At 38.1% G+C, this 14,300-nt stretch overlaps 1 protein-coding gene across 5 annotated transcripts in view; it reads right to left on the reverse strand.

The window, feature by feature from the left end:
* EXD3 (exonuclease 3'-5' domain containing 3) overlaps positions 1 to 14,300 on the reverse strand; it is a 323,237-nt gene that overhangs the window by 306,014 nt on the left and 2,923 nt on the right. For 4 of the 5 annotated variants that reach the window (XM_085308338.1, XM_085308334.1, XM_085308325.1 and 1 more), the window contains exon 2: positions 9,346 to 9,412. The gene's annotated coding sequence lies outside the window, so the exon portion shown is untranslated. Of the gene's footprint in view, positions 1 to 6,430; positions 6,503 to 9,345; positions 9,413 to 14,300 lie in introns of those variants that run through there. The other variant, XM_085308328.1, reaches the window with a different exon arrangement.

The raw sequence follows: 14,300 nt of genomic DNA on the forward strand, positions 1-14,300 counted from the left end.
CACTCCAAAAAAATGTCCAACATATGATGAAAATTTCAGTGATAAAGTTTGCACAAAGTAAACATGTTGGCTCTAAGTTTTGTGATAAAACAAACCTGCTCTTTTGAAATTTTTCTGCTATCATTTAGCCAGCAAAAGGAACAGAGCTTTGCACAACAGGAGAAAAACTGCAAGTTTATTTTCTACAAGTCACTACAGACAACAGACAGGTTCTATACAGATTCTATCGGCAATCAGCAAAGGGAAAAAGATTCTCTAGTATTTTGTTTTTTTGGTTTAACTTCTATATATTTCTGAAGCACTTTCATGAACACGACGATGTACTTAGAAAATTTTCAGTAATTACGATTCCAATGTGTCCCTGAACTTATGTGCTAAAATGGACATGAGAACTGATCTGATCACAACTGTGCTTCCTAAATCTCTTGAGAGAGAGACAATCAAAGAATAGTAACTTGTCATACAGAACTACATTGAAGTCTGTAGGGAAAGACAGTCATTGAAATCACTGGAGAAAGGTTGCATCAACTGGACTGAACAGGTTATTTAAATATTGAAAAAGAGAAAAGCAATTATAAACTGCTGTTGTGTTTTGTCTCCTAACATCCAGGAACTAAGCCTTGATTCTTGAAAACTGGTAGTTCAACTTTTAGTTTTTGTYATTTTTWAAAAAAATAAAGTTGAGTTCACTCAATTATCAGTATTAATTCTACATAAAGTGTGAAAATTATTAATTACTATGAAAGGTAGTTAATGTTTAGCTATTATTCATCATCTAAGTACAGAGCTGTTCTCATCCCTTCTTGCTAGGCCCTCCTTATTGAATACACAAATATCAAGAAAAATTAATCCACCAGAAAGCAATTTTTTTTTTTTTTTTTTAAGTATCTTGAGATGAGCAGAACTTTTTCTTTCTTTGGAATTTCAAGATCAAATGCAGTACTGAGTGAAACATGCACTTTAAAACCTGGAAGGAAAGGAACGGATATAATCTTGCAAGTGATTTGCTTTCAGCTCTCTCTGCAAAATAACTATGACAGTTATTTAACCTTCACCCAAATCTTCCTCTGTTGGTTTCTGGGTTGATGCTGATCAAGTCTGACACCCCAAAGTAGCAATGGCCTGTACTACAGTATAAGATAAGTAACTTAAAGAAATTGCTGAAAACTGAGTGTTTGACAAGTTACATAAAAAAAATTCTTAGAACAAAGGCTAAATCCTCACAGAAGGAAACTTCTCTTGTTAAAAATTCAAGCTTTGCTTGATGTTGAAAGCATTTACATTTTTATTTACCAAACCTACCAATATAACAACAAATAYTAAAGGAGGTAAATCAACACAAAAATAAGGTGACACACAAGGCACAAGCACAGGTTTATCAGGGCAGGAAAGTGTTTACACCATCTTCCAGTCAGTTGAAAGAATTTTCAGTGTTAGGGACAATATGGCCCAAGGGAAATAGTAACGGGAGAGAAAAATTCTTTCACCTCTGGACTGAAATCCAAGTCAGGCTGGTGGTAGCCAAAAACCATTAGCTTAACATCTGCTAGCTGTTTGGTAACCCCACGTGAAGTGAGTTATATTCCTTAGTGTCCACATCACAGTCACATTAATTGGCACCATGTTGGCAATCTAAACAGAGAGGTTAAAGTCTGAACATACAGCAAGCATGAACTACARGATTAGTCAACTTCAGTTTTAAGTACATATGTGATAAATTATACATGTTTAGTATATGTAACTCCATCTAATTGCCCCATCATCCTGTTTGGCCCTCGGAAAATAAATAAATAAATAAATCCAAGCAAGGCAGCAAGCTGTCAGCATTCCCTTGTTAAGCACACAGTTTCTGAATTAGTAAGACACGTGCTTAATTTCATTACTTTTCAGAGTGCTTAAGCAACTGCTTAAGTTTTAAACAAAGTACTGTACAGAAAAGAGCATAAGTGTTTGAATAATAGGTACCAACATCCACACACACACAAAAAAATGTTTTTAGCCTCCTTTTTTTTTTTTTTTTTTTTAAACTTAGAAAAGCAACAGTATCACTTGGAATGCAGTAACAAACAATATAGTCTCACATCCTGAACAAGTCTCTTTCCTACTGGTCTCTTCTTCTGCAGTTTCCCAACAAAAAAGTGCAAAGGAACAAAGCTGACCTAAGAACAAGACCCATTAGCTTTCAGAAACTATTTTTTTAAAAAAACTAAGGCACAATTTCTTTTAAACTAAGGTGCAGCATGAAGTAATCATCTCATAATGAACAGCAGCAAAAGAAAATGGATTATTTACATCATCTGAATATGGCAACATAAAAAAATAGCCTGAACTATGAAGCAAGGAAATTCATTTTACAGTTTAGATACTTTTCCTGATGTTTACACATCACTTCAGTTTAAAGAACTGCTTATGATGGGAACATGATGAAAGCTGTTGAGCATGAAAGAAGATACAAATAAAGCCAAAAGAAGCATCTTAGCCAGAACTCTATCAGGATACAGAAATAGATTAAGTCAGTTTGGGAGGGTCCTCTGGCCTCAAAGCAAGGCCAAATACAAAGTTGGATATGGTTGCCCACAAATATGTTAGATAAAAGCAGAACATAGTGCAATACTCTGCAAAAATCCACAAATAAAGAAATTGTTTGTACTAATGGAATGCCCCTTTCATTTACTACTGCTCTGGGAGGATTCAAATTCTAAGATGCTTCGAGAGAAGTAATGCAACAGCAGCCATTAAGAACAGTAGACATCTGCAGAAAAAACAAATCTGATCTGAATATCCAATATTATGAAACTCTGGAGAACTTAACTTGGTAGAAAGGAGACTTAAGGACAGGATACATGAGAGATTTTCAGAAGCATAATCCTCCCAAGTTCTGTGTTTTATTTTATGTTGGAAAGGTATGTTCAGCCCTCATCAGAAAGAAATTCAGGCAGTGACAAAAGGCCAGGCTGCAGGAAAATAAACAAAATCCCCAGTACATCTGCATTCCACAGCGATGTTCAAAGGGTTGGGGTTTCTCTTTTTACGCAAGAAAAATTTGCAGAGTTAACATGCAGAGGATCTGATAGTATCTAACTTGCCTTAGAGATGAACAGTCTGCTTCTTTTAGTACAGCCTCTAACTATTCTCTGGCTTAATTGCCCTGACAATCCTTGACCAGTTTTTCTGCTAAACGATGCCCGCCAGTTCCCAAAGTCTGCACACACACTGCCAAAGATCTTGTGTTCTTTCAAGAGCTTTCCACCAAGGGATCTGCCTGATCTGCAAGACCATGCCTTCCACTGCCAGGTCTGCCATCTGGTTCAGGCAGCAAGGAAGCAACTTTCTTTTCCTATCATCAATTGCCAAGCTTCCAAGGTAGATCTTTGCTTACTCTACTCCATAACCTTCACATGTAGGACAGAATCGCACCACATTTTTTAAAGTGACAGACAAATTCCTTCTGGCCAAAAGCATGGTATTACTTTCTTCTTTTCACATCGCTGTAAGTAATTATACGCACACTTGAGGCGAGATCTGCTGTGCTGACATCAAAGAATTAAGGGAGAGACAGAGATGGCTGCCAGCAGTCCAATACAAACTGGAACTAGCACCAAGCAGACAGGTATTATAAGTATTCTGCCTTTGAGCACATACAGCCCACCAGGCTGCCAGTTTAGGATGGAGAGATATATGCCTTCAGAACTAACTCATAACACTATAGGAGTTAGTTGGGTGAAAAAGGCCAGGTAAAGGTTATAATCAAATGATTTAAGTGAACAGCTTTATTGAACAACTCTAACATTCAGTTATGAACCCTCATACAGATATTAAGTGAGCTTTGTAACTTAAATAAATGTTTTCTCATAAAATAAGTATACAAGTAATATCAAATTCAGTTTCCTAAGAATAATTCTCCTCCATTTGGAAAACAGGAGGGGTCCAAGAAAGAACTCCTTCTCTGCAGGGGAAGGAGGCAGGCAGGAAGGAAATGTGAATTACATACACCTCTGGAAAAGTTCCCCTTTAAGAAAAGGAAGGAAATTAGCATTAAGCAAAAAGAGTATGTTTAGCATCACTGCACAAGCTGGGAAGAAAACCTAGCTAAAGATAACGCTGCCTCCTCCTGTCACTATTGGGCTTTTCATAGTCATTAGGAAGGGGAGAGGCAAAAGGGCCATTATTCAYTCTTCCACTTATAGCACCACTTTGACTCTGATGTGCAGGTAGCTTCAATGTTTGATGGCCACCTCTCTGTATGCCATTCTACGTTCCTTTGAAATAAAACTATTAAAAAACATGTGGTTTTGCTTTTTTTTTTTTTTTTTTTTTAAAGGATAACTCATAACTGAGGAGAGACAAAGGCTCTGTTGATACAACATGTGGATTAAATCTAAAAGGAGAAAGAAAGCTGCTCTATTAAACTGACAGTTCTGCACAGAGGGCTTATATCTAAATTGGTATAATAAATCAATAGGACAGATTTCTGTTTGGCTGAACCAACCATTATTTATGCACAGAACAAGAGCACTTTAAAATTGTTCTGGACACTGTACATAAGTCTCTTCACTTTTGTTCTTTTTTGTTTTCTTTCTTTTCAAGTATATCCCTAAAGTTTTGCATTTGTGTTGCTTAAAAACATTTACTTTTTGGCACTTAGATGTACTCCAAGTCAGCAGCCAGAACCACTGTGCTCTTGGCCAAGCTGTTCCTACTGAAAACAGAGTTGCCCAGTTCATTTACATTATGGCATTAGATAGAGAACTGGCCTACACTTACACTTTTCCCTATTACATTCCTCACCCGTATTTTTACAAGTGCATGTTCTACTCCTTTCCCTAAATTCTACTAGTAGAGGCTTTTTTCACACTTATTTAAGCAGAAAGCACTCTTCAGTCATTACTACCCAGCGAACAGCAATTTGGCCTGCAATGTCCAAGACCAATGGAAAAGTCTGTTGTACCAGAATGTCAATGCTGAGGCAGGCTAACAGTAGAGAAGCGCTCAAGAAACTATAATCACAACTCCATCCCCAAAATACTGCCAAAAAAGTACACATTTGCTCTCCAGATCCCAAAAGGACAGGCCGTTGCTGATACACATTGAAAAACAAGGACTTGGCAGAACACTTGAAGTACAACACTGATAATAACTATAAATGGGATCAAGAACTGCAGTAGCCCTTTTTAATAAAAATCAAATGGTACCTGGAACTGATGACAGAGCTAAAGCAAAGATGACACTAGCATCTGTTAATGACATTTAATACCTCACGCCATGAAGATGGCATTGCTAACTAATGCAAACATGTCACTGTACAACTCCAGATAGTCTCCAAAGAATGATGGAAACCAAAACGTAAAGAAAAAAACAAACTTTCAATTCCACAGAAATGGTCTATGAGAAAATATTTGTAGATGTTACTGAGCAGTGGAAAAAAGCATTGCATAAAAGCAAGCTGGAGGTCCTTATCAGCACCTTCCRTAGATACCATTTGCTACAAGATTACTGTTTTGTAGAACACCCAAAATTGTGTCTAGTAAACACATGATAAGGCATCAATATACAGCCTGAATATAACACAAAGGGTGAAGATTTTAGCTGAACTTTGTCCTCACTCCTAATATCACTTACAGAAACCACAAGGAATGAGCTCTTCAAAACCATTAAAAATACAGTCTCTACTCCAAGAGATGAAARTGCTCTAGGCATGCTGGGTTTTTCTTCTTCTCTCCCCCACCCCCAGCCAACGAATTCCTTATTTACTCCATTTCACCTTAAATTCCATTTGCCAGCAAGACAAACAAAACTTTCCTCAGAAACAAGAGTTGGTGCAGTTACTCACACGCCATCCCTGACCAACCTGCCTTGCATTCTGAGGTAGCTGAAGCTCACTGAAAAAATCCAGCAGCCCACGGATCAGGTCTAGTTTGCTGACAACATCTGGCCATTGCCCCCAGAGAAGCTGTTGTTGTCACCCACTCAAGAAGTGGTATGAGACTGGAAGCATGCAGCGTATGGTGCCTGCATCTAGCCCAGTTCTTCAGAATGAATTCCTGTGTGGACGCACGGTGTAAGGATAGCACCAGAAGCATGCCTCTTAAGTTGCCTGTGACTGACCGGACCCTAGATACATCAGTCATATTTCCTTGCCAGCATACATGGAGGCCAAGTCCCAAACATGAAGGGCAGTTCCCACCTCTTAAAAAAGCTGGATCACCACTTCAACATATGTTTTATGTTTTATCCTCCACAGAAGGTAGTTATCGCTAGACCAAAGCTCAGTAACTGAGTGCAGAAGATCAGGTCTTTAAAGCTACTTGGAATTTATAAACTTCTTAAATTTTGTCCCAAACGGGGGGGGGGGAAAATACAAACAAAATTATTCTGCAAAGCTACCTAGTCAAGACCTTACTGAAAGGGAGAGCATGCTTCTGCTGCTCACCTCATGCCAGTCGACTGTCTTATGGTCTGCTGAAGGCACTCCAGAGTGCTTCTCCCCACAGCTCAGCAGCTATCCACACGGTATCATGTCTCAGCTCAGCTCCTGCTAACTACCACCTCATGTATCCTCTTACTGGGATGGACACGGGAAGACTAAAGGGCAGAAACATCTTCCTTCCTTACCCCAAGGAACCATCTTTTGCTGACAAGAAGCTATGCTAGCAGGAATAAAAGGGCAGACGCAAGAGGAGATGCAAGCTAGGAGAGGAAAAAGACAGCATAAGCATCGCATTTTTCTTATTCTGTCTCAATATCAGTCCCTTGTGGCCATTAGGAGTTCACTGAAGCACTATATAATTCTTTACGATACCAAGTAAAAAATGATATTATGGCTATAGTTCATCAAACCAGTTTCTGTGCTATCAGTGCCACCATCCATAAACTATAGATGATAAAGCTGTCAGCTCTCAGAGATGTGAAGCTAAACTTTGTTAGAAATGCCTGCCAGTCTCAGCTGCATGGAGTATTTCCTAGTAAGGAAAACATGGTCAGGCAACCAAAAAACTGGTTTCTGTGACCTTAAGCAAGTCACATCCCTACTTTATACCACGAGCATCACTGACAAGTGGCTACATAGAATTCAGCTACTAGTTGAAATGCTAAAACAGAAAAGGGAATTTAAAGGCTAAGCAAAGCCATATATTGAAACTGAGATTTATGCTGCATAGCCATGGTTCCAGCACAGCAAATGTGCTTCAGTTTAGCCAAGCCTATCCAGCGTGGATATGATTCAGTGCTAATTGCTCAGAAAAATGTGTCAAGTTACACCAGTTTGGTATGCTTTTTTAAAAGGCAAAACAAGCTATGTTTTAGGCAAAGTTTAAATTATGTTTACAGACAGTCTGACTCCTGTATATAAAGATTTCTTCTCTAGACAAAAAAACAAACATCAAGAAAATTCAAACCTATGCAAATGATCTGGCTCTATAATCATGACCAAATAAAAAAAGAACCAAAGAAGTTGAGCAATAATCATGGTCTTAAATCTGATTTCCATGACTCCTGCTTTGTTCAATGTATTAATTATATTTCACAAATTCTAAAACACTTCAGATTTCAAAGCACACTTACATACATTGCTTAATTTTCCAAAGGTAAAAATCATTATCCTCTTTATTTCACAAGGAAAGTAAAAGAACACACAATAAACAATTTGTCAAAGGCACAGAAGGAACTTGTGTAAGGGAATTAAAATCCAAGAGTTTCTGAAGTCTTCCAAAGTAACTTAAAGTTTCTGAAGGATTTCTAAGAATATGATTGCAGTCATATGAAAAAAACAGACAGTTCCCAAACGAGCACACATCTAGGATCAATCTAGTTGATGGGAAAAGGCCATGAGAAAAGCAGGTTATTTAAATGAATTATTCTACAGTTAGAAATGTATAGTAAATTATCTAATAGAATCCTGCTATCTTCCATATGCAACACAATCATTAGATCAGCCCACAAGACAGTCAATCTTGCCTGCTGCTAGCATTCTAAGATAGATTATGCTATATTCTTCACTATCTTAAGCTTTATACTTCTTACTCTGAAGCAGCAAATTATTAACTACATTTCCATCAGTACTTTTTTTTTTTTTTTGGCTGAACAGGATGTGGCGAACACTGTCCTAAACAGCAGTCTTGCTTCATGTTATTAAAGAGTGCCCTCTAACGAAGCCACAGTTCCATTTCACAACACATACAAGAGACTAGAAAAAGATGAAATGAGACTTTCCAGACATTTCTCATTAAATGCCACACTTGGTTTCCATTTGAACAAATGGGGAACACAGATCATATAAACTAAACGGCCAATGCTCCTGCACAGACGCTTTGGATTTCCTTATATTATGCAGACCCTCACTGGTATGCATCTTGGCAGACAGTGGCACTAATGAGAGAGATGGGAGAAGACACAGTTCTCCTGAGCTGAGAGGAGAAAGGAGAGTGAACCAGATGAGGAAAAAAAATGAACTAGATAATCAGGCATGCAAAACAACACCCTGAATAGTTAACGCAGTGCTACTTCTCAAAGATAAACTGAGTTCTTGCCTCCCTATCTGCAGGGAACTGCAGGGCAACTTTTCCACATGGGATGTAGTTAAATTAACCTTTAAAAAACAAGTGAAAAAACACAAATGATGTTCACAAATCAAAGTGGAATCCTCATAAGTCTATTTGCTAATACATTGCATAAAAATATAATAATTTTTAATATTAATTAATATTATGAATAATTATAAATAATTAATATGTAGTATAAAAATATTGCTTTGAAGGGATGCCTTCTTTTAAGAGTGGTCACACAAAGTACAATGATGAAATAGTATCTGCTACAACTTTGTACAACTGGTACTTGCTCTATGGTCAAGTTCACCTTCACCTATTTACAAAAGCACAATACACTGATAAAATATCCTACATACACAAGACAACTTCATTTCTTTCAGAGAAAAAGTCCACATGGAAAAGCTGGTACTGATCTGCAGAACAGAAATCAGTTTTAACGATCATGATGTCAAACTGTCAAAGTAAAACTGTTCCACTTACTGATCTACCTATAAATATCCACTGCGGGTATAGCTTCTCAGTGTGAGGGGTCTGAGAAGTGATGCTAGTTTAAGCTTTGCAAAGTGTGTGGATGAGAGAGGGTAGCACCAAGGCACCTTGTTCAGTTGTCCCCCAARCCCCCAGACTACAGGCAAAAAAGTGAAAGAAATCAAACAAGTGACCAAAACAATTTTTAAAAAAGTCTCTAAAAGACCAGATAAGACAGAGACTAGAACGGGGCAGGAACTCCTTAAATCTATGGCCCCCACTATCATCTAACCACACTTTTAAACAGACTCAGATCCAGAGGCAGCAAACTTACCCCTAAAGGAGGACGTGAAAGTGTTATTTGCAGAGTGATGTCTGGACAATCCCCTGTGATCACGGATCTGCAAGGAATCAAACAGGCCTGTTAACATCTGCAGCTTTTTGTATGCTTACTAACACAGCACCTATGCTCCACTGAAGCAATCTCAATTTAAGCAAGCACTTAAGCACCTATTTAAGTGCCATCTTGGAAAGACATGGATTCAAGTAAACACTGAAATGTTTTCTTGAATTCAGACCTTACATACTTACCAACATTTTTACTTCTTACTAAACATCTTTACAGTAATGTTAAGATCACGTGACTAAGAGTCACAAAAGACCAACAAAAACAATGCAAAGACATTATAATACACTTTTAACGGAACCACTGTCCTATTCCACAGATGATCTATTTTGACAAACAGAACATCAGCAGGAAATCTCTATTTCCATTCATCTGAATGAACTAGTAGCAATAATCGCTTAAAAAAACCCAAAAACTAGCGAAGTTTTCAACTACTTGCCTACTAAAAACCTGTTTTGCAGCTTGGAACTGCAGCTATTCTTCATAGAAAGTAAAATTACACCCCCTATTTCAAAAAACAAAACTCATTTCCCTTCTTTTGTAACACTGAGATTTCAGTCCCCAAAGAACACTTTCCAAAAATGTACAGACAATTGTATAATCTAAGAAAACCCATGTGGATCAATTTTATACAGCAAATGTTTCCCAAGCAGTGCAAAGTTCCTCCTGTGCTTTTTCTTACATTTTCAAACATTCCTCCAAGTACCGTTATTTTCCAGCCAACTTTTTTTCCCTGACATAACAACCTATTCCTTGAGGAGGTTCAGGCAGAGTTTGACATTAAAAAGATCAGCAGTAGATAGACAGTGTTCTGGATGTTTTTAAAACGGGGGTTTTCTTTTGCAAACACATAATCCAAACACGAATCAATGAAATTGCTTGAGATTCAAAAATAATAAAGTGCCTTCAGAACCACATAGCAGGAAGTTTCAGTACAGAATGAATATTTTAGAAAAACATAAGATCAAGAAAAAGCAAGAAGTGAAAATATTTTGCAACCTAAGCTATGGCTGCTACCAGAAAAATCACATCCTCATGATTTTTTTTTTTTTTAAGTATGATAATGAATACAGTTATTAATGGAGAAGAGGCAATTTATGCATGACATGTTTAAAATAGGGAAGTTCAATGAAAGGTGTCCTGGTAACTAAATAGCACAGCTATGCACATAGATATCAGGGTAACTCTGTACATTGTACTCTGCTTTTTGAAGGAAACATCAGCAACAACAAAGAATAAAGTGCATTGTAAGGGCATAGCAAATCCTGAAACAAAAAAAATGCAGAAGAGAACCATCTAAAAATGACAGCAGTCATACATTTAGACTTAACCTGAAATCTGTATATACCCCTGGCACAAGTGGAGAAGCATCAAAAAGGGAAGGAACCTATTTAGATGTGTGATACACCAGTCTCTTCTTGCTCCACTTTGGGAACATACAACAAGAATTATCATAATGCTAAGCTTAGCAACACATACTTGGTAAAACCAACAGGCGACAGATCTCACCTGTACTGATAGAAATCTCCAGATATATTTCATCAATAGACTCAACAATGGTTTAAGACTGAAGCAGAGACTAGAAAACTTCATTTCTGTACCACTACATACAAATAAGGAGCTGACACTACTTCTTCTTTGAAAGCTACTATCACTAGCAATGGCATATAAGACCTTTAGGACTAGCAATTCCTAGCTCTGTATCAAGATACCGATGTTATCCTTGCCTTATATATTCATTTCAGAACTGGTTGTGGCACCATTGCTGTTTAAATGTTTATACAATATAAATAAGAATCTTTCTTTTCTTTAATTCTTCCATTATTTATGTTTACATCATCTTTATTAGCAACTCCCTTCTCCTTCCAAAAACCCAATTATAACTTTAAGTAGGGTTAACACACAACTTAATGCCAGTGTGATATATTACTCAGAGCAAATGGACTGTTATGCTTTATAGGTGATGGGAAAGAAGAGTAGTTTTAGCCGTTTCTGGTATGACCAGACTCTGAAACACTTGATTGTTTATTAGCTTCATTGGTCCACCTACGAAACTGACACTCAGAGACAGCTGAATTTTCTCTGTAGGAAAAATTAATACAGGATTTTTCCCCCAACCTTATACAGAAGTTTATTTGAAAACAGCAATTATCTTCAAGTTCAGACTGGCCTAATTCTACTTAAAGCCAACACCAAGGACCATGCGCAAAGTGTTATCCCAAGTGAGTGGCAAAGTTTAGACAAAAGTTATTAATTATGTGGCCTGGGTTTTCTTGACTGATTTTTATCTGCAGATCATATAGTAGTACTTGCCCAAAATCATCCAACAGGGTATTAGCAGAGCTGGGAAAGAATACACTACTCGGTCTCAAACTGTCGGATAACACTCTCACCTTCCAGGCCTCAGTTATGCCATTTGGTCATGTTGCAATATCAAAACCACATGTGGATTCACAAAAGAAACAGACTTATTTTCTGGGAAAACAGCTTTCAAGCCTTCTCTCCTGATACAAATCTAACTGGAATTTCTCTTCAACTCTCCTCCATCCCATGTAGACTCTCTTGTCTTCCATCTTCTCCCTCATGAATTTTTCAAGCTTGTATCACTGACCTCTACCACAGCTCTTCCTACATTACATTAATTTACTATACACTAGTTCAATTAAAAGATGAAGATGGGAAACATCAGTATGTTCAGTGTGTCTCATTTCTGTTCATTCTATTTCTTTCACACACTTCCCTGTTGTTTTTGTCCTCCCTTCATCCTGCGTGTGCAGAACAGGGAGCTCCTGGAGCAGGCTGCCATTATCTGGCTGCACAGCATCAAGCACACTCTGAGCGCTGCAGAAGCATGAGGGCTACTTTGAAGCCACTGGCATAGAATACAGGCTCAGTAATTAGCTTTTGAACCAAATTATTCAAATTTGACTCAAGAGAAAAGCACTCTCAAGAGAAAAGTTTAGGAACTCCAATAAATGTGTAACTGTTTCTCATATAGCTCAGAGGCGACAGGCACTTCAGAGGCTCTGCTGGTGGGACACTGCTGCCACATACTCCCTACCCTTTAACTCCTCTCCTCCTAGGCTACATCACCTCACACATAGGCAAGTATTAATGCAAGTTGAACTAATGTCATTTTATCCCATGAGCAATTGCTTTGGTTGTCAAAGAGCACAAACTCACAGATCCTGCTCCTCTTACAGTTCTTACCAACTGTAAGCAGACGTATAACAGAATCACTGGACACTTGATGTTGGAAGGGACCTCTGGAGATCATCGAATCCAACCATCCCCTGACCAAGCAGGATCACCTACAGTAGGTTGACCAGGACTATGTCTAGTCTGGTTTTGACTACCTCCAAGGATGGAGACTCCACAACTTCTATGGGCAACCTTTTCCAGTGCTCTATCACCATCCCATTAAAAAAAGATTTTCCTTATCTTCACCTGGAACTTCCCGTGCTGCAGCTAGTGCCCATTGCCTCTCATCCTGACACTAGGCTCCACTGAAGAGTCTGGCCCCATCCCAACAACACCCTACATCCCTATATCTGCAACCTCTGCATGAAGATCTGAGCTAAAAAAGAACTCACCACACTGCAGAAAACAATCCCTCACTTCTCCCTTTCACTTCCCTTCAAGCTGACTGTGGAGCACAACAGAAATCACATGTTTCAGCTTTGCAAATTCATATTTACCATGGCTCATACTAATGACCAATGCTACAAAATATTCCTTTTCCTGGGACACAAAGTAATGTTGTATTTAGCCTCTCTGAACTGCGTGCTCCGCGCGTCACACGTTGGTCCGATGCAATTTCATACGACAAGTGTATCCAAGTCCCCCAACAAAGAGCTGAGCATGCTGCAACTGTTAAACTAAGTGTCAACAAAACTTTGTGCAGGTGAATTTGTTATGATTAATTCTAATAGACCTTTGCCTGAAACACTCAAAAAAAATTTCTGATAGATTGACTTGTATTCTAGAACACATTTTGGGATTCTTCTCTACACACTAAAAATTCTAATTATCCTTTCTCTACTTGCTTGTGCATAAGCAAGTAAAAATGAAAGTGAGGGAAAAAAAAGTGGCACCACAAGTCAGAGATTTTAGTGATTCTTGTGCCAAACATATGACACATGGCCATGAGTAAGTCACCGTTTCACTATTCATGGAAACACAGGAGACTTTTTAATAGAAAGTCATGATTTCAGAGTTAGAGGCAAGGGTGAGTCAACAGATCCTCTACTTGAGCCTATCATCCAATACTCTTTTACAGAACCTACTAACTGAAGGCACTATGATTCTAACAAAAAAATAAATTGAGATGGATCCAAGATCCCTTTATGAGAACCCAGTGAGATAAAACAAGTGCCCAGAAAGTCCTAGCACAAAGATTACTCTCTTGCTGTAGATGAAAGCCTTGTATAATGCCTTAACAATTCATCCTGGGTGAAAATCTCTTCTTGATCTCGAATCTGGCTCCAACTGCAAACATGAGAAAGATGTAGTAAACTGTCAATGAGGAATGGGATTCTCTGAACTAACACTGCACGCTGATTTGCCCAACTCAGTGTCTAAACTCTGATGTTTCAAAAAACAGTGAAGAATCTTTATCTAATTCTCCCCCAAAGAATAATAATAAAATCCTTCTTAACCCCTGTAAAGCACCCAAAAGCACAAGACTAGTTAGTAACCTTAATTTAGAACTAAATCCCTTTTAAGCAAGACGAAAACTCTGCAATTTCTGCAGCCATGCAAAGAGAATGAACAAGACAACTAGGAATCACAAATCTGCAGAAGGGCTACTAAATCCCACTGACTTCCCCCACACCACGTGGACACTCTTGTACCAGTAAGCTCCCTGAGTATCCAGGTTTAAA

The sequence above is a fragment of the Rhea americana genome, unplaced genomic scaffold (genome assembly GCF_003343005.1).
Source record: "Rhea americana isolate MKP2758 unplaced genomic scaffold, rheAme1 scaffold_273, whole genome shotgun sequence".
Taxonomy (NCBI): domain Eukaryota; kingdom Metazoa; phylum Chordata; class Aves; order Rheiformes; family Rheidae; genus Rhea; species Rhea americana.